General features: G+C 41.0%; 1 long non-coding RNA gene across 8 annotated transcripts in view; it reads left to right on the top strand.

The window, feature by feature from the left end:
- LOC118964617 (uncharacterized) overlaps window positions 1–22372 on the top strand; it is a 52824-nt gene extending 30452 nt beyond the window's left edge. Inside the window, exons 3-5 of one of the 8 annotated variants that reach the window (XR_016496120.1) lie at window positions 3407–3486; window positions 6283–6363; window positions 19553–22372. This is a non-coding gene — a long non-coding RNA (uncharacterized LOC118964617). Of the gene's footprint in view, window positions 1–3406; window positions 3498–6282; window positions 6630–19552 lie in introns of those variants that run through there. The other 7 variants (XR_016496123.1, XR_016496121.1, XR_016496124.1 and 4 more) reach the window with 7 other exon arrangements.
- Window positions 22373–24706: the final 2334 nt, after the last annotated feature.

Below are 24706 nucleotides of genomic sequence, written 5' to 3'. Positions count from 1 at the left end.
GTCTGGTCCAGCGACGGTGGGTTTGTGCACATAGGTGACGTTGTTGTTGGTGATGTCTGGTGAGGACCTGCCTCAGCCTATTGCGGACAGTCTGAGCAGTCTGATGGAGGGATTTTGCATTCGTGGTGTAACTCGGGCAGTTGTTGTTGCCATCCTATACCAGTCCCACAGGTGTGATGTTCGGATGTACCGATCCTGTGCAGGTGTTATTACACGTGGTCTGCCACTGCGAGGACGATCAGCTGTCCGCCCTGTTTCCCTGTAGCACTGTCTTAGTCATCTCTCAGTACGGACATTGCAAATTATTGCCCTTTCCACACCTGCAGTCCTCATACCTCCTTGCAGCATGCCTTAAGGCACGATCACGCAGATGAGCAGGGACCCTGGGCATCTTTCTTTTGGTGTTTTTCAGAGTCAGTAGAAAGGCCTCTTTAGTGTCCTAAGTTTTCGTAACTGCGATCTTAATTGCCTACTGTCTGTAAGCTGTTAGTGTCTTAATGACCATTCCACGGGTGCATGTTCATTAATTGTTTATGGTTCATTGAACAAGCATGGGAAACAGTGTTTAAACCCTTCACAATGAAGATCTGCAAAGTTATTTGGATTTTTACGAATCAGTTTTGAAAGACAGCGTCCTGAAAAAGGGACGTTTCTTTTTTTGCTGAGTTTAGCTTTGACATTGACTTTGAAAACTTGAACTGTATATGTGTCCTATACGTCTTGTTGCAGATTCAGAAATCACAGGAATTAGGTGAATGGACCCTGTTAGCTGGTTAGATGAGCGTTGTGTGAACACAGACAGACACACACACACACACAAACAGTGTCGCTATTAAGACCTTCAGAATGAGAGCAGAGAGAGAGAGGACGGCACGGCTAATGGATGACTATTGATGTTTTCATCAGCCAATGTAAGGGATACTGGAGTGATTGTGGTTATTATTCACTATTTAACTCTCCATCTATCTTTCTTTCTCTCTCTATCTGGCATTCTTTCCCTCTTAATTTCTATCTCAGTCCTCTCTCTTCCCTCTCTGCATTTCTATCTCAGTCTGTCTCTGGATTTCTGTTTCCATCCATCTGTCTCTTTCTCTCGGTTTCTGTATCTGGCTTTGTATCTCTTTCAGGTTTTCCATCTCTGCTCTCTCTCTCTCTTTCTGTCATCTCTCTCTTTCTGTCATCTCTCTCTCACACACACACACACACACACACACACACAGTGGAGGCTGGTCGGAGGAGCTATAGGAGGACAGGCTCATTGTAAAGGAATAAATGGAATGGTATCAAACTCCATTCCAACCATTACAATGAGCCCGTCCTCCTATAGCTCCTCCTACCAGCCTCCACTGACACACACACACAAACACTTGGCCTGTCCTGTAGAGTCAGGTGGGACCCAAATGTACTACCTCATGGTTGTATTCATTAGGCATCTTATGAAGAAAAAAAACTGACTGAATTAAGGAGGAATTACCTAGACTTGCCCATTTTCGGTTGCATGCCCTAAAGAGCGCAACACAGATCTCTCTCACTGACATGTACGTTAGTGGGCTGACCAGGAGTGGAGATGTGGCCTAGCTGGCCTGACATGTTCTTATCACCTGTGGTCAATCTAATGGCTGGCTCCAATGTCCACCCAGTCCACATAACCAAAGGATCAGTGTGCATAGTTGTTGTGTAGAGAAACATCATGTGGTTTAGAAAGAACAGAAAACTGCCCTATTATCCAAACTTATGTGTGAAACACTAAACATTTTGTCATATTGTATATTGGCTTTTGTCAAAGAATTAATCGATTATGTGAATAGGTCTGTAACAAAGGATTAAATAGGGGGCAATAGACGAGGGAATAAGGGCAACCCCTACTAACTTTTGAGTTGAACAGGCCAATTCCTTATTGTAGGGATGAATAAGGGACTATGAAAGTTTGTGTGACCACTGCACGCAGAACAGGTGTGTCGACCAAAATGTAATAGAATTCCAAAATTGTTTAGCTGGTCCATACTCAAAAAGGAGATTCAAGGTTTATTTTTTTTATTTAATTTTTAGTATATATTTCATTCAGGGGTAGGTAGATGGACAAAGGTTTCGGCCTAAGCCTTCTTCAGTGTCATGACAATTTAGGAGTGAATAAGGGAACATTTGTTTGCCACTGTCTTGTTGCACATTATACTGAAAGTGTAGTGCCTTTTGAACAATGGATGAGCAATGGCTTTAATGTGTAGATGGGTAAATGTGTAGCCATAAAGGCACTCTGTGAAATACATGGTATGAGATACATAATATAGGCATTTGTGAACCTCTTCTTCTCAGTTACCACAGTGAGACTAACTGCCTGAGCCACTCCCCCCATCCCCCAGCTTAACTGTGTGTGTGTGTGTGTGTGTTTATTTGTGTGAGCTCACCCGTGTTTTGAAAGAGCCCAAAATATGCATACAGTCTGCTAGGCTACAGGTCTGCTGGTCTTTCTAGTTAGCAGTAGCGGCAGATTAGCAAGCCCAGTGCCCAAATGGAGGATTGCTTTCTTTGTGTGCTATTCACACGAGGCCTGATGCAGGGAAACTGCTGCCATTTTGGTTTCGTCTGAGTAGGGCTTTGGTTTGAGCGAGTCTGTGGTTTGTTCAGTGCTCAGAGGCTGGGCGTCAATACGGGTGTCACAGCCTGTGTGTGTGTGTGTGTGTGTGTGTGTGTGTGTGTGTGTGTGTGTGTGTGTATGGCATTCCTGCCACAGGATCCCACACACACACACACACAATTACTGTAATCAACCCCATCAAACCCAGCCTGTTACATAGAGGGTGTGTGTGTTTGAGTGCAGCGAGAGGGAGTGTGTGTGGCTTTGTGGGTAGTATATTTTGCCTGTGCTCTTATCATTGTTCTTTAAATGTCTTCAAGTATTTTTCAGGGATTTTTATGCAATTGAAATCCTTGGGCTGGTCCAAAACTTTTTTTATTGTTAATAATTTTTGTGATGGAAAAATGCTTTCAGATTAAACTTAAATGACTAAAATCAGATAGAAAATATGTAGAAAATATAATGGACCTATTTTTTATTATTTCATCTTTGAGAACTAACAATCACCAAAATAAAAGCTAGACAGTCAGGGAGAATACATTTATTTATTTTTTTATTCATATTGATTTTGTTGATTATGTTTAAGAATACTGCATTAGCCATGGCAAAATTAATAGAATTGCAGGAAAGCTCTAAAACTGCAATATTTTCTTTCTGCTCCATAGCAAAGTGTGTAGAATTGCAGGACATTTGCTTTAAAACAGCAAAAAAATATCTCCACTACATAGTGAAATGTGTAGAATTGCAGAAAAAAATATTATTTCAAATGTCAAAATAGTATCCTTGTATTTTATATTTTTCTTTGTGTGTGTGTCCGTGCGTGCATGACAGCAGGTCACAGAACAACTCGAGAGACCATTCAGCTGTGAAGAGACAGAAGAAGCCAGAAGATCACACAAACACACCCAAAGGTGAGATGCAGGTGAGCATTAAGATGGAGGTAAACAGATCACATAGTGTGTGTGAGAGAGCTGCAGACGGGCTGAGCTAACCAGTCTGTACCTACTGGCAGCTTGTAAATCTAACAAAAAAACAGGAAGGAATTTCCTCCTCAGATAGACAACCTGTCTGCAATACATTACTTTACCCTAATGCCAAAGTAGTTATATGTTGTAACTACTGCAGATGAGGTCTATGAAAATGTTTTATTATAGTGTAGCCTAATAAAAAATTAACTTACCAAATGCTCTGTTAAATTCCTTACTTGTACATGTAACTAATTACACCAAAAGATTACAAGTTCCCATAACTACAGTGTATGAAGTGTGCCTACTGCCCAACCAGTCTCATATGTCAGTAACACCAAAAGGGTCATGTTCATTTGGCACCAAATGGATGAAAACAGCCTGAAACGAGGAGGGACTACCTGGACTTGTCCAATTAGAAACTCAAATTTTTGTTGTCCAATCCCTTCCCTAATGAACCCAGTAGCCTGCTGCCCTGCGAGGAAACCAGTCTGTCCTGTATTGTATTGTATTGTATTGTGTTGCCTGGCTGTCCCTAACCAGTTGTCACAAAATATTCCTTGTGTCATCGCTGCACCCCCTCATGTCTGAATGGAGCTCTCTGAGTTGTAAAATAGTCTAAAATTCACACACTGCTACGATAGCAATGTGCAGACAGCTCCCATTGTTATTTTTACGTAATTTGATTGCGCCAAACGATTTGTCACTAGAGTTTGTTGTTTTTAGATATGGGTCCCAATACATGTGGTTGTAATTTGGCTATGTCTTCTCTTTCTCATTCATCCAAAAATAGATCAAATCGTCTCCATTTCAGCAATGGAGACATTTGTAGAGAAGGTTATGTACAACCTTGTTCTGTATGCTTTGACTATTGGGGAAATCACTTTAACACAAAGCCTTTACATTGAGTCGCACATTCACAGTGGTCTCCAACCGACCATCGTCTTACAACAATGAAGTGGTCAAATGTCAGAGCTGCTCATACCATTAAGACCAGCTTGTCTGAGTGAAAAAGACTACCCCCTCCTCCCCCCCTAGCCCCATATACTGTAGACTTCCACTTCCTCCGGCCCGTCGGCAGTCATGCCCAGCCCCGTCACTCCGATTTGGGCTTGGACGTCAGCTCAGGGTCCATCTCTTTCTCTCTGACTCTTGACCAAACCAGTCTGAGTCATGCTCGTCCTCTGGACATAGAAGACCTTGGAGTACACTGCCATTACCTCTGCTGATCCGCTTCTGTCAATTCGCACAATGTCAATCCAATGGCTTAATAAGGGGCCAGGGTTCAGGGAGTTTGATGTGGCCCTCGAGCAAGGACTGGCTGTACTTTTGGTCATGTTTCCAGAGCAAGCTAATAAAGGCCTGGTTAGGAATTAGTACATTTTTTTGCAGTACGGAATAGACAAGAGAATTTAGCTAATGAAGAAGGGTCAACATATAGATAATCTCCTGTTCACTTTGTCCACCTTTGAGAAAAAAACATCCTTGAAAGACAGTCACATTCTGTTCATTATTACATTTAGATTAAATTAAATGACTGAACACATTTTAGTATTACTCACATTAATTATTGAAAAAGCGCCACACACATTCCATGAGAGTGCATGCACCGATTTTTAGCGTGGTCACAAATGCAGATGACTGTCTTGCCTTTGAAAGGTCCCCACATCATAGTGAAACTTCAGATGCTATCAATTAGCATGACTCAGCAGGTTGTGTTGACACTAAGGTCTTTCAGTTGAGGTAGCTAGCAACACATGCCGATAGACTACATGCCGATAGAAACCACCCCTAGCGCTCTCACGGTGCGCTGTTTACCAAGACTCAAATGAGTCAGGACTTTCAAGATGACTAAAAGATGACTAAAGCCTCAACCGCTACCGAGAGTGAAAACAAATGTGTTTTCCTGCTCCGCGTACAGTTTAACAAAAAGTGAAGTACATTACCTTGCATTAAATTTGTCTAAGACAAATAAGCCGCTGAACTGTAGGTTAAACTCGGAGCAAAATTATAATGTGTGAAATGCTTTGAATAATTATATTAGGACAAAAAATATTATATTAGAACATTGTATTGCATTATACTACCCTCTACCCCCACTTTCCTTTTGCCCTCAAAACAGCCTCAATTCGTTGGGGCATGGACACCTCAATGTGTCGAAAGCATTCCACAGGGATTTTGACCCATTTTGACCCATTTTGACTCCAATGCTTCCCACAGTTGTATCAAGTTGGCTGGATGTCCCAGCAGCGTTGTAGTTCTTGACACAAACTGGTGCACCTGGCACCTACTTACCATACCCCGTTCAAAGGTACTTAAATCTTTTGTCTTGCCTATTCACCCTTCGTAATTGCACACACACAATCCTTGTCTCAATTGTATCAAGGCTTTAAAAAATCCTTCTTTAACCAGGTCTCCTCCCCTTCATCTACTCTGATTTGAAGTGAATTTAACAAGTGACATCAATAAGGGATCACAGCTTTCGCCTGGATTTACGTGGTCCGTCTATGTCATGGAAAGAAAAGGCGTTCATAATGTTTTGTACACTATACATTATAGGGAAAGGGGGTGCCACTCAGTATACAATTGGCAATCAGGACATTGAACGGTCTGTGAAACAAATGGGGCTTTATTGGAAATTGACATGTTAATATGTTTAGGTTTATTAACCCAACCGAAGTGCATATTTGAATTCTTAATGCCTCCCTTTCTTTCTCTCCCTTGCTTTCTCATCTATGCCAGAGGACGAGACCAAGAGGAAGCAGAGAAGATGTCTGCAATTCATTTCCAAGCGTTCAGTCTCTCTACATATATTTCACGTGGGTGAGCAATATGAGATGGTTTCAGTCATTTAAGTATAATAAAACACTCAAAGTTAAATAGCCATCCTCTTATAACAACAGGTAAATGGAGGCGTCTGAAAAGTGACTTAAGACATAAGGGACAATGGCCATGTCTTTGTGGTGTCCTTCTAGCTCTGAGAGAGAGAGAGAAAATAAAAGAGGGATGAGAGAGAGAATAAAAGAGGGATGGAGAATAAAAGAGGGACAGGGAGAGAATAAAAGAGGGAAGAGAGAGAGCGAATAAAACAAGAATGAATAGGAGAATAAAAGAGTGATGAAGAGTGAGAATAAAAGAGGGATGGGGAGAGAATAGAGGTATGGAGAAAGGGGGAGAATAGATGTGGGCGAGATAATAAAGGAGGGATGGAGAGAGAGAATAAGAGGGATGAGCGAGAAATAGGGAGAATAAAAGAGGGATGGAGAGGGAGCAATAGAGTCCCAGCTGCTCATTGCCATGGCCGGACTACTGCTTTTGGGGCCCGGGGCACCGACCTCCAGGCGGGTCTCTTTTGAGAAACTGCATTTCAACACATTTTGTGTTGAAGAAAAAGCAGTTTTGTAATAGTATTCTACACATTTCTCTACACAAGAGAAAATGTTAGTTTTTCTGTTTTTATAGCTCATCTCATGCTATTGTTCATATTTTGCCATGAGGCTGAGAGAAAGTTTTGAAATTTTATAGCTAATTTTCTGCAATTCTACACATTTTGCTATCTGGGTGGTGGCCCCTGACCTCCATTCGGTAATCCAGCCCTGCCTATTGCTCTCCTCATCTTTCCTCATCTCGAAGCAGCAAACTGTCAGCCCGACTGTCAGCCCGACTCACCATCAGGCCCTGTTTTCCCCGGTGAACATTCAACGCTGTCGGTGAGTTTGAGTTAAATTGACAAAAACCATCGACCGTTGAGTGTACCCTGTGGCCAGCCCAACTCTCAATGTGACCAGAGGAAGAAGGAAGATGAACACTATGGCCCTATCTGCCTCTCCACCCCTCTGCATCTACCCCCCTCCTAAACACACACACACACACACACACACACACAGAGAAACCAATCCTCCAGCCTCTAACCACAGCAAAGGTCACAATCAACATTCATTGCTGTCGGTGGGTTTAACTAAGTGGAAAAGCTCGCTGAACAATGAATGCTACTGTGTCCCCGATTTCCACGCCAACCAAACGTCAGAGGGGATATCGTCCGGATGTGCTGATTATTGTGCATATATATTATGTATTTCCCCCACAGGCTTGTATGGAGAGTGTAAGTAGACATAGCATCATATAAAATCTTGATCATGCTTGTTGGAGCTTTCTTATGTGGCAATGGGAGAAGGGGGAATAAAATGTATATATCCAACCATCCATATGATTCTGTGAGTACATTTTTTTTGACTGAGGGTCATAAGGATTTTGAAAGGCAGATATTACAGGTCTCTTTTACTAAATATATATATATATCTTTAATCTCAGTGAGACAAATAATAGCTAAATATACCATAGACAGTTATTACCAAGGTTTAAAGATGTGAATTGTCCTCAATAGTTTACATAACTTTAACTGAAAATCTGAAGACACGTTTTAGCCCCTTACTCCTTCACAATATGGGGGACTGTCATATTTAGCTCACATGCGCCTACTGTAAAATTATAAGTTTGTCTAGTTTGACAGATCGAGGACAGAATATGTCCTGAAGGCAATAGCCCCACGAATTGTCTTGGAGAAACAGTAAGTGCATCCTAACCCACCCTTAGTGATTGCGGTATTTAGTAGGCATTATATAATAAATGTATACACTAAAATATACAGTGAAAACAGAGGAAGGCATGTCATTCGAATTCCAAATGGTTAACAGTGTGCCTGGAATTTGACTAGAAGTTAATTTTATACATTTATGATTTGTTACAAAGTGTTCTCATACATTATACATTTCTCTGGTCATTGCAGTATTTTCCATGAAATAACACTTGAATAATATAATCACAGAGGAATTTGTGACCCATTATGCTGTTATTTGTCTAAAGATAGATAGCAAAAATAAGAACACATTACAAAAGTTTGAATGTTTCCATGTGTAATAGCACCAGTGGAGGCTGCTGAAGGGAGGGCGACTCATAATAATGGCTGGACTGGAGAGAATTTAATGGCATCAAACACATAGAAACCATGTGTTTGATTTATTTGATACCATTCCAGTCATTTCACTCCAGCCATTACCATTAGCCCGTCCTCCCCAATTAAGGTGAAACCAACCACCTGTGAATAGTACAATAGATCACCCTCAATTGCTTACGGTTTGCCCCAGTGTGCTGTCTGTTTCTGCCATAGAGATTAGAGGTCGACCGATTATGATTTTAACCCTGATACCGATACCGGTTATTGGAGGACCAAAAAAAGCCGATACCGATTAATCGTGACGATTTTAATGTTTTTTTTTTATTTGTAATGATGACAATTACAACAATACTGAACGAACACTTATTTTAACTTAATATAAAACATCAATAAAATCAATTTGGCCTCAAATAAATAATGAAACGTGTTAAATTTGGTTTAAATAATGCAAAAACAAAGTGCAATATGTGCCATGTAAGAAAGCTAACGTTTAAGTTCCTTGCTCAGAACATGAGAACATATGAAAGCTGGTGGTTCCTTTTAACATGAGTCTTCAATATTCCCAGGTAAGAAGTTTTAGGTTGTAGTTATTATTGGAATTATAGGACTATTTCTCTATACCATTTGTATTTCAATAACCTTTGACTATTGGATGTTCTTATAGGCACTTTAGTATTGCCAGTGTAACAGTATAGCTTCCGTCCCTCTCCTCGCTCCTACCTGGGCTTGAACCAAGAACACAAAGACAACAGCCACCCTCGAAGCAACGTTACCCATGCAGAGCAAGGGGAATAACTACTCCCAAGTCTCAGAGCGAGTGACGTTTGAAACGCTATTTGCGCGCACCCCGCTAACTAGCTAGCCATTTCACATCGGTTACACCAGCCTAATCTCGGGAGTTGATAGGCTTGAAGTAATAAACAGTGCTGTGCTTGCGAAGAGCTGCTGGCAAAACGCACGACTGTGCTGTTTGAATGAATGCTTACGAGCCTGCTGCTGCCTACCATCGTTCAGTCAGACTACGCTATCAAATCATAGACTTAAGTTATAACATGATAACACACAGAAATACGAGCCTTAGGTCATTAATATGGCCGAATCCGGAAACTATCATCTCGAAAACAAGACGTTTATTCTTTCAGTGAAATACGGAACCGTTCCGTGTTTTATCTAACGGATGGCATCCATTCGTCTAAATATTCCTGTTACATTGCACAACCTTCAATGTTATGTCATAATTACTTAAAATTCTGGCAAATTAGGCGGCCCAAACTGTTGCATATACACTTGACTCTGCCTGGTTAATATTGCCTGCTAACCTGGATTTCTTTTAGCTAAATATGCAGGTTTAAAAATACATACTTCTGTGTATTGATTTTAAGAAAGGCATTGATGTTTAGGGTTAGGTACACATTGGAGCAACGATACGCACCGCATCGATTATATGCAATGCAGGACACGCTAGATAAACTAGTAATATCATCAACCATGTGTAGTTAACTAGTGATTATGATTGATTGATTGTTTTTTATAAGATAAGTTTAATGCCAGCTAGCAACTTACCTTGGCTTACTGCATTCGCGTAACAGGCAGTCTCCTCGTGGAGTGCAATGTAATCAGGTGGTTAGAGCGTTGGACTAGTTAACTGTAAGGTTGCAAGATTGAATCCCCCGAGCTAACAAGGTAAAAATCTGCCCTGAACGAGGCAGTTAACCCACCGTTCCTAGGACGTCATTGAAAATAAGAATGTGTTCTTAACTGACTTGCCTAGTTAAATAAAGATTAAATAAAGGTGTAAAAAAAAAACACGTCCAAATCAGTGTCCAAAAATACCGATTTACGATTGTTATGAAAACTTGAAATCGGCCCTAATTGATCGACCATTCCGATTAATCGGTCGACCTCTAATAGAGATCCTATGGGCCAGATTCAATCAAATCCTCTTTAGCCGACATCTGCATAGCTGATGTTTTAACTGTCAGAGGTGGAACTGTGTTAAAGCTGTCAAATCCACAAGGCTCCTGGCATTTAACCTAACGTAGCAGGTGTTGAAAGACGCTTGAGCTGAGTTCCCACTTCCATCTTACATGGGAAACTGAAGTTCGGATGAAAATACTGTACCCTGAAAACCAGATGTTAGCCAAGAAGGTGGGGGAAAAACAGGAAAAAATGCATATTTTCTTTATGAAACACCTTGTCCACCACCACCAGTGGCTAATGCTAGTTCCGGATGTTGTGTATCGCATTCAGTTAATCACACCAGGGTTGAAAAAACATACTGCTGCAACCTGACTGGTGTTTCATAAAAATAGTATGCATATTTCCCCTGCTTTTATTCTGCCTCCTCGCCATTAAATCGCAAATAATTGGATTTGGATTAAAAAAAGATAAAGCATACACTGAATATCACTTAGAGTATGGTGGAGTTATTAATTATGCTTTGGGTGGTGTATCAATACACCCACCCAATCACCACAAAGATACAGGTGTCCTGAACTCAGTTGCCGGCGAGGAAGGGAAGTGCTCAGGGATTTCACTGGGAGGCTATTGGTGACTTTAAAACGGTTACAGAATTGAATGGCTGTTATAGGAGCAAACAGGATGGATCAACAACATTGTAGTTACTCCACAAGACTAACTAAATGACGGAGTAAAATGTACAGAATATGCATCATGTTTGCAATAAGGCAAATAAGTTATACTCAAAAAAAATGTGGCAAAGAAATGAACTTTTGCTCCAAAGCATTATGTTTGGTCAAAATCCAACCCATCACTGAGTACCATTCTTCATATTTTCAAGCATGGTAGTGGCTGCATCATTATGGATACGCTCGTCATCGGCAAGGACTATGGATATTTTGGGGTAGATAAAAAGAAACTGAATAGAGCTAAGCATAGGCAAAAAAATCCTAGAGGAAAACCTGGTTCAGTCTGCTTTCCAACAGACACTGGGAGACAAATTCACATTTCAGCAGGACAATAACCTAAACATGAAGGCCAAATATACACTTGAGTTGCTTACCAAGACAACATTGAATGTTCCTCAGTGGCCCAGTTGAAATTTTGACTTAAATCTGCTTAAAAATCTATGGCACGACTTGAAAGTGGCTGTGTAGCAATGATCAACAACCTACTTAACAGAGCTTGAAAAGTTTTAAAAAATAATAATGGGCAAATATTGTCCAATTTAGGTGTGCAAAGCTCTTAGACTTACCCAAACAGCTGTAACTGCTGCCAAAGGTGAATATAACATGTATTGAATCAGGGGTTTGAATACTTATCTATTCAAGATTAGTGTTTTTCATTCATCTTTAAAAAATATACAATTTCTTCCACATATTTACCCATATCTGGATGGCTTCGTGACATTTTGGTTTGGGGTAGTTAGACAAATGCCTGATAATAATAATAATAACAACAATTATGACTGGATGGAACAAAGGAAAAAAAATCTTAACATTTACACTGCCATTTTTTCCATTAAAACGATAAGAACAACTCAATGCAGAATATGGTCCTATTGGGTATGCCCGCTATGTTCTATCTACTGCAGTCATAGGCTGAATCTCAAACATTTAACCTGTTTTTTTTCAGCAGTGGGCCTAAATCAGGGTCACACAGAGTAATTATTAGTAGTCTTAAACAAATCTACTTTGAAACAAATGTATACACCTCACACAGATGGTTATGGGCTTAAAAACAGGACGACACCTGTACCATGCCAGATATAGAGTTGAAATATATTACATTTTGAGTTTGCATCCCAATATTACACTTTATAAACATCACAGAAGACTGAAATATAACAAAACTTTTTGACATAGAAACACCGGATTTTGGTCTGTTTAAATAAAAATATACATCAATTCTGAAAAATATTAACATTCCACCCATGAGGCAATAGAGGGCGCTTATGGTTATTGACTGCAGGAAAGGGCTACACATTCACACCCCTAATTACAACTATGATCATAAGAATTATTATTAGTTGTCAGAATCATTATTTTCATCCAAATCTAGCACACCCATAACTAAAATATCAAATCAAATGTTACTTGTTACATACACATATTAAGCAGATGTTATTGCGGGTGTAGAGAAATGTTTGTGTTCCTTGCTCCAACAGTGCAGTAGTATCTAACAATTCACAACAATACACACAAATCTAAAAGTAAAATAATGGAATTAAGAAACATATAAATATTAGGATGAGCAATTACTAAAATACAGTATGTAAACATTAATAAAGTGACTAGTGTACATAGGGCAGCAGCCTCTAAGGGCTAGGGTTGAGTAACTGGGTGGCAGCCAGATGGTGATGGCTATTTAACAGTCTGATGACCTTGAGATCTGGATGATAGCGGGGTGAACAGGCCGTGGCTCGGGTGGTTGATGCCCTTGATGATCTTTTTGGCCTTCCAGTGAAAATATTGCGTATTGAGCCAGATGCTCAATTAAGTTCTGGGGGAGACGTGTTTGAAAAGATACTAACTAGACTAGCAAAGTCTCCACAGCTATAAACAGAAACTCTCAGACGGTTTTGGTTAAGTCTATGGGCCAAATGTCCCCTCGCCTTCCGAAATGTTAAAGATGTGAGCACCTGCGAAATCTTGATTTGTCCAAATGATGTGGCTAAAAATCTGCGTATCGTAACAAAGTTCTTCATTAGTCATTGCATCCCAGTCTGTCGTCAGACACTACTACCATTTATGTTACGTGTGTCGGCCTAACAGATTATCATCATCCATGTCATCGCCCAGTAGTGGAGGACAAACCCAGTGTTAGCAGACTTTTGTTCCAACCCAGCACTAACACATTTCAATAAACTCACACAGTCTTCAATTTAGACACATTTTTGCATAAACAAGTGTATTAAAGCTGGACTGGAACAAAAGCCTGTCAAATCCCTGCCATAAAGCGACAGATTAGCTGACAGCGCCATCTCTCCATAGACATATTCTATAATGAGTCTCTCCCTTCTTGTTTGCATGGTCGTGTTCACTAGTCACGAAACAAAATAAAACATTCCCAAACTAAATGAAACGGGGATGTGCTGTCTTGACCTTGTCCAATAAGCAAACATATTTGTAATTTTCTGTTGCATGTTTTAAGATGCAGTACCCAACTCTCACCTCTGGGGGTCACTACTGTCCTGCCCTGGAGGCCTGAGCTGCCTTTACCCCTCGGCCAGCTCCACTTCCTCTTCACCTACCACATGATCATCACCCTGTACTTTCCTTTCACTTCTGGTTGGTCAGCATCTTCAACCCTGCAATGAGACTGTTTCGTTAAAACTGTCTTTATTTCGTTTTAGTTCCTTTCGTTATAGGGGGTCTTGATTTTGAGCCATGTGTTGGATCATGTTACCCACTGATATTGGAAATGAAATGAGAGAATATAATTAAAAAAACAGTTGATGATTAAAATACCTCTAAATTAGATTTTTTTTAAATGATAAATGAGAGATTAAACACTTAAATTGCAATGTACTTGGGATATTATCTGCATTTTGGTGATTATCACAAGACTTCTATCTTAAAACATGAAAGTACAACCAGGCTGCATCTCAGTAGTCTAAACCGGTTTCTTCTCCTTGTCTCCCCTTTCTCCATCTGCACTGACAGTTACGAACTACACATGTTAAATAATACTCCCGAAAGCCATCCTTCATGTTAATTTGTTTGTGGCCTGTATCAGTAAAAATGAAGGCTAAGAGATAAGGAGAGAAATGGACCCCAAATGTAATAAAATGGCCACTCACCTATGGCGTCCACCATGCAGGCCTCGCACGTGTATGCCTCCGCCTCCAAGGGGATGGCTTTCTGGAAGCAGTGTAAAAGAGATGACGCCCTCCTCGGCCTTCCACACCTGGAAGATGTACTGCACCCTGGAGCACAGTCTCTGTCGCAAAATGGTGGGAAAGACATGGACATACACTTGCTATTGTAATATATTTTATTTGCACATTCATAGTCATTGTCCTTTGCAATACAATTATACAACTTCATTTGTAAACTTAAGGTAATGAGTGTAAGGGCTGCAGTGGTTTATCATACAAACACACAGACAGAAGAAATGATGTAAACATAAATAATAACAGTGTTGTCGCAGTGTGATTAGGTTATTTGTCTGTCAAATGAGTAAAGACAGTAAAAAAAATATATATATTAATCCAACCTCAAATGTCTGCAGTGGCGATTTTAGCATGTAAATCTTGGTGGGGCAAAAAATATACAGTTGAAGTCAGAGGTTTACATACACCTTGGCCAATTACATTTAAACTTAGTTTTTCACAATTACTAACTTTAATCCTAGTAAAAATGCCCTGTTTTAGGTCAATTAGGATTACCACTTTATTTTAGGAATGTGAAATATCAGAATAATAGTAGAGAGAATGATTTATTTCAGCTTTCATTTATTTCATCACATTCCCAGTGGGTCAGAAATTTAAATACACTCTATTAGTATTTGCTAGCATTGCCTTTAAATTGTTTAACTTGGGTCAAAGGTTTTGGGTAGCCATCCACAAGCTTCCCACAATAAGTTGGGTGAATTTTGACCCATTCCTCGTGACAGAGCTGGTGTAACTGATGCAGGTTTGTAAGGCCTCCTTGCTCGCACACACTTTTTCGGCTTTGTGATGGCCACTCCAATACCTTGACTTTGTTGTCCTTAAACCATTTTGCCACAACTTTGGAATTATGCTTGGGGTCATTGTCCATTTGGAAGACCCATTTGTGACCAATATTTAACTTAACTGATGTCTTGAGATGTTTCTTCAATATATCCACATGATTGTCCTTCATGAAGCCATCTATTTTGTGAAGTGCACCAGTCCCCCCTGCAGCAAAGCACCCCCACAATATGATGCTGCCACCCCCGTGCTTCACGGTTGGGATGGTGCTTGCAAGCCTCCCCCTTTTTCCTCCAAACATAACAATGGTCGTTATGGCCAAACTGTTTTTTTCATAAGACCAGAGGACATTTCTCATAAAGTACGATCTTTGTCCCCATGTGCAGTTGCAAACCGTAATCTGGCTTTTTTATGGCGGTTTGGAGTAGTGGCTTCTTCCTTGCTAAGCGGCCTTTTAGGTTATGTCGATATAGGACTCGGTTTACTGTGGATATAGATACTTTTGTACCTGTTTCTTCCAGCATCTTTGTAAGGTCCTTTGGTGTTGTTCTGGGATTGATTTGCACTTTTCGCACCAAAGTATGTTCATCTCTAGGAGACAGAACGTGTCTCCTTCCTGAGTGGTATGACGGCTGCATGGTCCCATGGTGTTTATACTTGCGTTCTATTGTTTATACAGATGAACGTGGTACTTTCAAGCGTTTGGAAATTGTTCCCAAGGATGAACCAGACTTGTGGAGGTCTCCAAATTTTTTTCTGAGGTCTTGGCTGATTTCTTTTGATTTTCCCGTAATGTCAAGCAAAGAGGCACTGAGTTTGAAGGTAGACCTTGAAATACATCCACAGGTACACTTCCAGTTGAGTCAAATGAAGTTATCTACTGCCAATGACTGGAACGAACTGCAAAAATCTCTGAAGCTGGAGCCTCTTACCTCCCTCACTAGCTTTAAGCCCCAGCTGTCAGAGCAGCTATACAGCACCTGTATATAGCTCATCTGTAAATAGCCCATCCAATCTACCTCATCCCCATACTGATTTTATTTATTTATTTATCTCACTCTCCTTTGCACCCCAGTATCTCAACTTGCACATTCATCCTCTGCACATCCTACCATTCCAGTGTTTAATTGCCAAAATTATAGTTTGTTTACAAGATATTTGTGGAGTGGTTGAAAAACACATTTTAATGACTCCAACCTAAGTGTATGTAAACTTCCGACTTCAACTGTATGCTGATGATTCAACCATATACGCATCAGCAACCACAGCTAATGAAGTCCCTGAAACCCTTAACAAATAGTTACAGTCTGTTTTGGAATGGGTGGCCAGTAATAAACTGGTCCTGAACATCTCTAAAACTAAGAGTATTGTATATTGTTGGGGAATAATCAGAATTAGTTGGTAACATAGGTAAGATGTTTAATATTCATCATATGTTTGTAAGTTACTTCTCATCAGAATGTGTTTGTATAATACTGTGGTGGGGTTTGCAGTCATCTGGTCTCTGTCAAGACTAAGTTGCTTGGGCCGGAGAGAGGGGAGAGGTCAAGCGTGTATCTCTTGGCTCCACAATGTCTGTGTGCCAGTAAATGTGTCTCTGTGATCTTGTCAAGATAGGATGGATTTGATATATGCCTGTTGATATGGAGGATTGGTTTTTATGATTCTGAGTTTGAGAAAAGAATATAGTTTAGGAGACAAAGCTGAACGATAAATTATGCCAATGCTGTCTGGCTATGTGTGTCTTTTGCTATAAAGGATCTCAGTTGCAATATGTAAGGGACTCTCAGAGAATTCATTGATAGACACTGAATTGATCTGAGAGTCACAGGGTTGTGATAGAGCTCATATAATTAAAGATGGACTTTGTGATAACTAACTCTGACTTGTGTGTGGTTTGCTCTCATGATTTGGTAAATAGAGGACATTTCCACGACAATATGGTTGGCTTCAGCTGAATTTGGCAATGAATGGTGTGGCTGTTGTACATGTTGAGGAGACAAATTACTTGGCGTTTCCTTAGATTGTAAACTGTCATGAACAAAACATATAGATTCATTTGTGTGGACCCCAGAAAGAGTAGCTGCCGCTTTTACAACAGCTAATGGGGATCCAAATAAAATACAAAAAAGCATGGCTGTCGGTGATCAGGCCTACCACTGTTGTCATCATCAAACTTAATGATGGTGTTGGAGTCATGTTTGGTCACACAGTCGTGGGTGAACAGGGAGTACAGGAGGGACCTAAGCATGCACCGCTGAAAAATGGTCAAAGACACCAGGCACCCTAGACATCAACTGTTCTCTCAGCTACCTAGGCAAGTGGTACCGAGCGCCAAAAGGCTTCTAAACAGCTTCTACCCCCAAGCCATAAGACTCCTGAATATCTAATCAAATTGCTACCCAGACTATTTGCGACACCGGTACCCCCTGTATATAGCCCCGCTATTGTTATTTTATTGCTGCTCTTTAATTATTTGTTATTTAAATCTCTTTCTTTTTTAGGTATGTTCTTAAAACTGCATTGTTGGTTAATGGCTTGTAGGTAAACATTTCACTGTAAGGTTGTTGTATTTGGCACATGTGACAAATACAATTTAATTTGTAGTTGAGGATTAGCGTGGCAGACATGTTGTTGCTTACCCCTTCCACCTGGGGGTGGCCCGTCAGGAAGTCCAAGATCCAGTTGCAGAGGGAGGTGTTTAGTCTCAGGGTCCTTAGCTTAGTGATGAGCTTTGTGGATACTATGGTGTTGAACACTGAGGTGTAGTCAATGAACAACATCCTCACATACAGTAGGTGTTCCTTTTGTCCAGGTAGGAAAGGGCAGTGTGGAGTGTGATTGAGATTGTGTCATCTGTGGATCTGAGTCTAGGGTACCCAGGATGATGCTGTTGATGTGAGCCATGGCCAGCCTTTCAAAGCACTTCATGGCTACAGACATGAGTGCTATGGGTGGCAATCATTTAGGCAGGTTACCTTCGCTTCCTTGGGCACAGGGACTATGGTGGTCTGATTGAAACGTGTAGGTATTACAGACACGCTCAGGGAGAGGTTGAAAATGTCAGTGAAGACACTTGCCAGTTGGTCCGCGCATGCTTTGAGTAAACGTCCTGGTAATCCAGCCTTGTGAATGTTGACCAGTTTAAAGGTCTTGCTCACATCGGCTACCACGTCGTCTGGAACAGCTGGTGCTCTCATGCATGCTTTAGTGCTCCTTGCATAATTCACTTACGATGCCGAACCGCAGTCAGATCAAGACCGTAGTGAAGACGACCAGCACGCAGATGAGCTTTCCCAAGACAGTTTCTGACAGTTTGTGCAGAAATTCGTCAATCGTGTAAACCCACAGTTTCATCCGCTTTCTGAGTGACTCATTACACCAAAAATGATGCAGAAAAGCTAATCCATGCTTTTGTCACTTCTAAAATAGACTACTGCAATGTTCTACTCTCTGGCTACCTGGATAAAGCACTACATTTTAGTGCCTAAAACGGCTGCTAAAATCTTGACTAGAACTCCAGTGCTAGCGTCTCTACACTGGCTTCCGGTTAAGGTTTTACTGCTAACCTACACAGCATTACATGGGCTTGCTCCTACCTATCTCTACGATTTGTTCCTGCCGTACCTACCTACACGTAGGTCACAAGACGCAGGCCTCCATGGTGTGCCTAGAATTTCTAAGCAAACAGCTGGAGGCAAGACTTTCACCTATAGAGCACCATGTTTATGGAATTGTCTGCCTATCCATGTGAGAGACGCAGACTCGGTCTCGACCTTTAAGTCTAATGAAGAGTCATCTCTTCAGAAGGTCCTATGATTGAGTGTATTCTGGCCCAGTGGTGCGAAGGTGAACGGCAAGGCACTTTGCTGTCTCTGCCTGGCTGGCTCCCCTCTCTCCACTGGGATTCTCTGCCTCTGACCCTATTACGGGGGCTGAGTCATTGGCTTACTAGTGCTCTTCCATGCCTTCCCTAGGAGGGGTGCATCAAATAGTGCCAGGATTTTTTCGCTATACTCAACTTGAGTGGATTGAGTCACAGAAGTGATCTTCCTGTCCAGTTTTGCGCCCCCTTTGTCTCGTGAGGTGGAGGAGACCTTCGTGGACTATACTCAGCCTTGTCTCTGGGTAGTAAGTTGGTGGTCTGCTGATATCCCTCTAGTGGTATGGGGGCTGTGCTTTGGCAAAGTGGGTGGGGTTAAATCCTGCCTGGTTTTCCATGTCTGGGGGTATTGTCGGACGGGGCCACAGTGTCCCCTGACCCACCTCGTCTCAGCCTCCAGTATCTATGCTGCAATAATCTATGTGCCGGGGGGCTAGGGTCAGTCTGTTTTATCTGGTGTAATTCCTGTCTTATCTGGTGTCTTGTGTGAATTTAAGTATGATCCCTCTAATTATCTCTCCCTCTCCCTCCCCTCCCAAAGGACCTGAGGATCATGCCTCAGGACTACCTGGCCTGATGACTCCTGGCTGTCCCCAGTCCACCTGGTCATGCAGTTGCTCCAGTTTGAACTGTTCTGCCTGCGGCTATGCAACCCAGACCTGTTCACCAGACGTGCTACCTTGTCCCGGACCTGCTGTTTTCGACTCGCTCTCTCTTTACCGCACCTGCTGTTTCAACCTCTGAATGCTCGGCTATGAAAAGCCAACTGACATTTACTCCTTAGGTACTAACCTGTCACCCCCTAGAACCACTGTGATTATTATTTGACCCTGCTGGTCATCTATGAACATTTGAACATCTTGAAGAACAATCTGGCTTTAATGGCCATGTACTCTTATAATCTCCACCCGGCACAGCCAGAAGAGGAACGGCCACCCCTCAGAGCCAGGTTCCCATGTAGGTTTATTCCTAGGTTCCGGCCTTTCTAGTGAGATTTTCCTAGCCACCGTGCTTCTACATCTCTAGTGCTTGCTGTTTGGGATTTTAGGCTGGATTTCTTTATAGCACTTTGTGACATCTGCTAATGGTTGATTGATTGATTGGACTGCAGTTGTGAGGCCGGTTGGAGGTACTACCAAATTCTCTAAAATTATGTTGGAGGCGGCTTATGGTAGAGAAATTAACATTCAATTCTCTGGCAACAGCTCTGGTGGACATTCCTGCAGTCAGCATGCCAAATCCACGCTCCGTCAAAACTTGAGACATCTGTAGGATTGAGTTGTGTGACAAAACTGCACATTTTAAAATGGCCTTTCACATTTCAGTGCAATGTGCACCTGTGTAATGATAATGCTGTTTAATCAGCATCTTGATATGCCACACCTGTCAGGTGGATGGATTGTCTTGGCAAAAGAGAAATGCTCACTAAAAGGGATGTTAACAAATTTGTGCACAACATTTGAGAGAAATAAGCATTTTGTGCATATGGAACTTTTCTGCGATCATTTATTTCAGCTCATGAAACACTTTACATGTTGCATTTAAATTTTTGTTCAGTATAAGTTAGGAGTGATGAACCCTTACTGAAAAAACTGGCTTCTGGCTAACAGTTGTGGTAAGTCTTTGGCCAATTTACCACAAATTTGCAGAAAGCTCATATTTTCACATGCAAATTAGTTTTGTTGCAAACTGTTGTGGTAAATATGCGGCAACTTGTGAAGTTCTGGCCAACAATTGTGGGAAATTTGTAGCGAACATTCTGTTTGGTTCAAACGCAGTATGAATATGCAAATGAGATCAGGTTTTGGTTACTGTGTGTTAAATAACATTCAGATGTATCGACATAAACCAAATCACATAACTTTAAATGAACTTACTTCATAGAGAAAAAACTAAACATACTAAAAAGTAGTAAATATACTAAACAACATTCAAAGACATTCAGTATTCAAAGTCTTTAAGAGAAAAATCAATCCAATACAACTTGAAATCATCAGCATAGTGATTATAAATAGCAAAGATTGCATATATCCCAAATAAATAAAAAAATAATTTAATGTAGCTGCAACATTTACATGAGAGAAATGTGAACACTATTGGGATGTTGACCTTCGGATGTTTAAAAGGATAACTACATAATTATTTACATGAGATAAGTGATAACTGAGGAATATATTTACAAATGGAAGTTTAAAAGTTCATTAACAAAATTGTAATAAGTAACAACAATAACTAAATCCAACCCAGTTCAGAACCATTGCCTTTTTGAGTGAACTTTGGAAGTTGGAAGTCCTTCGTCCAAAGCTTGTTGAATGTATGCATGCACTGGAAACAATCAGAAAACAAAAAAAAGGTAGATATTGAGTTTTGCTTAATATGGCAATTCACATTATTTTTCCAAAATAAATTGTTACTACCAAAAAATGCTGGGTTAAAAATAACCCAATTTGGGTAATTTCGACAACCCAGCGCTGGATCAATATTGGACAAACTCAGCATTGGGTTAATTCAACCCAGTGGGTTTGGGTTTTGCTTCTTACCCAGTGCATTGGGTGAGCCCTTTACCCAACTGCTGGGCAAATTAGACTATATTGCTGGGTTCAGACATAAAACCATCACATTGGGTTGGGAGATACATTTTTATGTAATCCTAATATTTTTGCCTTCTCTACCATCCCTTCCTTTTCCTACTGTACACACAAAATCAAGACACAATGTTGAATTACAAATAATTAATTATTATTGCTGTAACGGTTTTCTTCCGACCAAAATGCAGTGTTGTTAGTGTTCAACATGTTTAATATAGACGATAAGAGAGAACACTTACAAAATACAACAAATGTGAAAACCGAAAACAGTCCTATCTGGTGCATAGACACAAAGACATAAGACAAACACCCACCAAGTACCCACAGAATATGGCTGCCTAAATATGGTTCCCAATCAGAGACAATGATAGACAGCTGCCTCTAATTGATAACCAATCTAGGCAACCATAGACCTACAAACTACCTAGAAAGGAAACAGCCCTATAAACATACAAAAACCCCTAGACCAGACAAAACCCATAAATCCAATTTAATTTATCCCAGAGGCTGCTCCAAGACGAATCCGGCGGAGAAGAGGTATTCAGAGTGGACTTCTCTGACTCAGGAGGCGTGCACACCATCCATCACTTCTGAGTATATTACTGCTAACGTTCAGTCCCTGGACAATAATGTAGACCAGTTCAGTGTGAGGATCTAGTTCCAGAAAGACATCAGGGACTGTAACACACTCTGTTTCACGGAATCATGGCTCTCTCCGGATATACTGGCCCGTCCATACAGACAGGAATAAAGAACTCTTCTGGAAGAAGAAAGGCGGTGGTGTATGTTTCATGGTTATCTTACTCATGGTGTGATTCTGATAATGTACAGGAACTCAAGTACTTGTGTTCACCCGACCTAGAATACCTCACAATCAAATGCCGACCGTATTACCTCCAACAGAATTCTCTACGGTTTTAGTCACAGCCATGTATATTCCCCCTCAAGCCGATACCACAACGGCCCTCAAGGAACTACAGTGGACTTTGTGAAAACTGGAAACCATATATCCAGAAGCCGCATTTATTGTAGCTTGGGACTTTAACAAAGTAAATTTGAGGAAAACGCTACCGAAGTTCTATCAACACATTGCCTGTAATGCTCGCACATCAAAAAACTCAAACATTGTTTCTCTCTCTTCCTGAATGGCTACAAGGCCCTCCCCCGCCCTCCCTTTGGCAAGTCAGATCACGACTCCATTCTGCTCCTCTCTTCCTATCGGCAGAAACTCTAAGAAGAAGTACCCGTGCTAAGGTCTATTCAACGCTGGTCTGGCCAATCGGAATCTATGGTTCAATATTGGTTTGATCATGCAGAATGTGACATGTTCCGGGTTGCCTCTAAGAATAACATTGATGTATACACGGACACGGTGCCTGAGTTCATCGGGAAGTGTATAGGGGATGTTGTTCCCACTGTGACTATTATAACCTACCCAAACCAAAAACTGTGGATAGATGGTAGCATTAGCGCAAAATTGAAAGTGCAAACCACTGCATTTGGGGCGGCAGGTAGCCTAGTGGTTAGAGCATTGGACTAGTAACCGAAAGGTTGCTTGATCAATCCCCAAGCTGACAAGGTAAAAATCTGTCGTTCTGCCCCTGAACAAGGCAGTTAACCCACTGTTCCTAGGCTGGCATTGTAAATAATAATTTGTTCTTAACTAACTTGCCTAGTTAAATAAAGGTTTTTTAAAAAAGAGCACGCACGACATATTAAATCTCTTCCTATCCCAGTCCGCTGTCCCCACTTGGTTCAAGATCAAATCAAATCAAACTTTATTTGTCACATGCGCCAAATAGACCTTACCGTGAAATGCTTACTTTCAAGCCCTAAACCAACAATTCAGTTTTAAGAAAATAGAGTTAAGAAAATATTTACTAAATAAACTAAAGTAAAAAATAAAATAAAAATAACAATAACGAGGCTATATACAGGGGGTACCGAGTAAATGTACAGGTTAGTCAAAGTAATTTGTACATTTAGGTAGGGGTAAAGTTACTATGCATAGATAATAAACAGTGAGTAGCAGCAGTGTAAAAACAAAGGGGTCTGTCAATGCAAATAGTCCGGATGTCCATTTGATTAATTGTTCAGCAGCCTTGAGGCTTGGGGGTAGAAGCTGTTAAGGAGACTTTTAGACCTAGACTTGGCGCTCTGGTACTGCTTACCATGCGGTAGCACAGAACAGTTTATGACTTGGGTGTCTAGAGTCTTTGAAAAGATTTGGGGTCTTCCTCGGACACAGCCTAGTATATAGGTCCTGGTTGGCAGGAAGCTTGGCCCCAGGATGTACCGGGCCATATGCTCTGTCCTATGTAGCATCTTATGGTAGGATGCCGAGCAATTGCCATACCAGGCGGTCATGCAACCGGTCAGGATGCTCTCGATGATGCAGCTGTAGAACCTTTTGAGGATCTGGTGACCCATACCAAATCTTTTCAGTTTCCTGAGGGGGAAAAGGCATTGTCATGCCTTCTCCATGACTGTCTTGATGCGTTTTGACCATAATAGCTTGTTGTTGATGTGGACAGCAAGAAACTTGAAACACTTGACCCGCTCCACTACAGCCCTGTCAATGTGAATGGGGGTGTGTTCGCCCCTCCTTTTCCTCTTGACCACGATCAGCTCCTTTGTCTTTCTCAAGTTGAGGGAAAGGTTGTTGTCCTGACACCACAATTATAATTTGGAACGACAAGGCTTCTAGTGACAGAGCTATGCCCTAAAAAACGTGAGGCGAGACACTAGATTGTTGCTTGGGCTAACCTTGCAACAATCTCATTCTTAGCAAGTTTGGTGTGAAACTGTTATAGCGTGTTCTCTTTCTCTTCCTTTGAAATATTATTAACATGCTGTAAGTCAGTATTGGTTAAAGGTTGTTTTCTTTTAACACGTTTAGAGTAAGGTTCTCTAAACCCTTAACCTGTTTACATTAAGTGGAACACTGAGCTGATGAGCCAGCGCCAACCTTTTGAAGGTCTTAGCAGAATTTTTAATGAAACAACAGGGTATTATATTTTGACTAGGTGGATGTCCCAGGGACAGTTAGGTCAATGAAACCCAAGTGTGGAAAGAAATATGGAAACAATGGTTAACATCAAGCGATT

This window comes from Oncorhynchus mykiss, chromosome 5 (assembly GCF_057628025.1).
Source record: "Oncorhynchus mykiss isolate SJ-2025 chromosome 5, ASM5762802v1, whole genome shotgun sequence".
Lineage (NCBI taxonomy): Eukaryota > Metazoa > Chordata > Actinopteri > Salmoniformes > Salmonidae > Oncorhynchus > Oncorhynchus mykiss.
The sequence above is the reverse complement of the archived record's forward strand: the minus strand, read 5'-3'. Positions and strand labels throughout refer to the sequence as shown.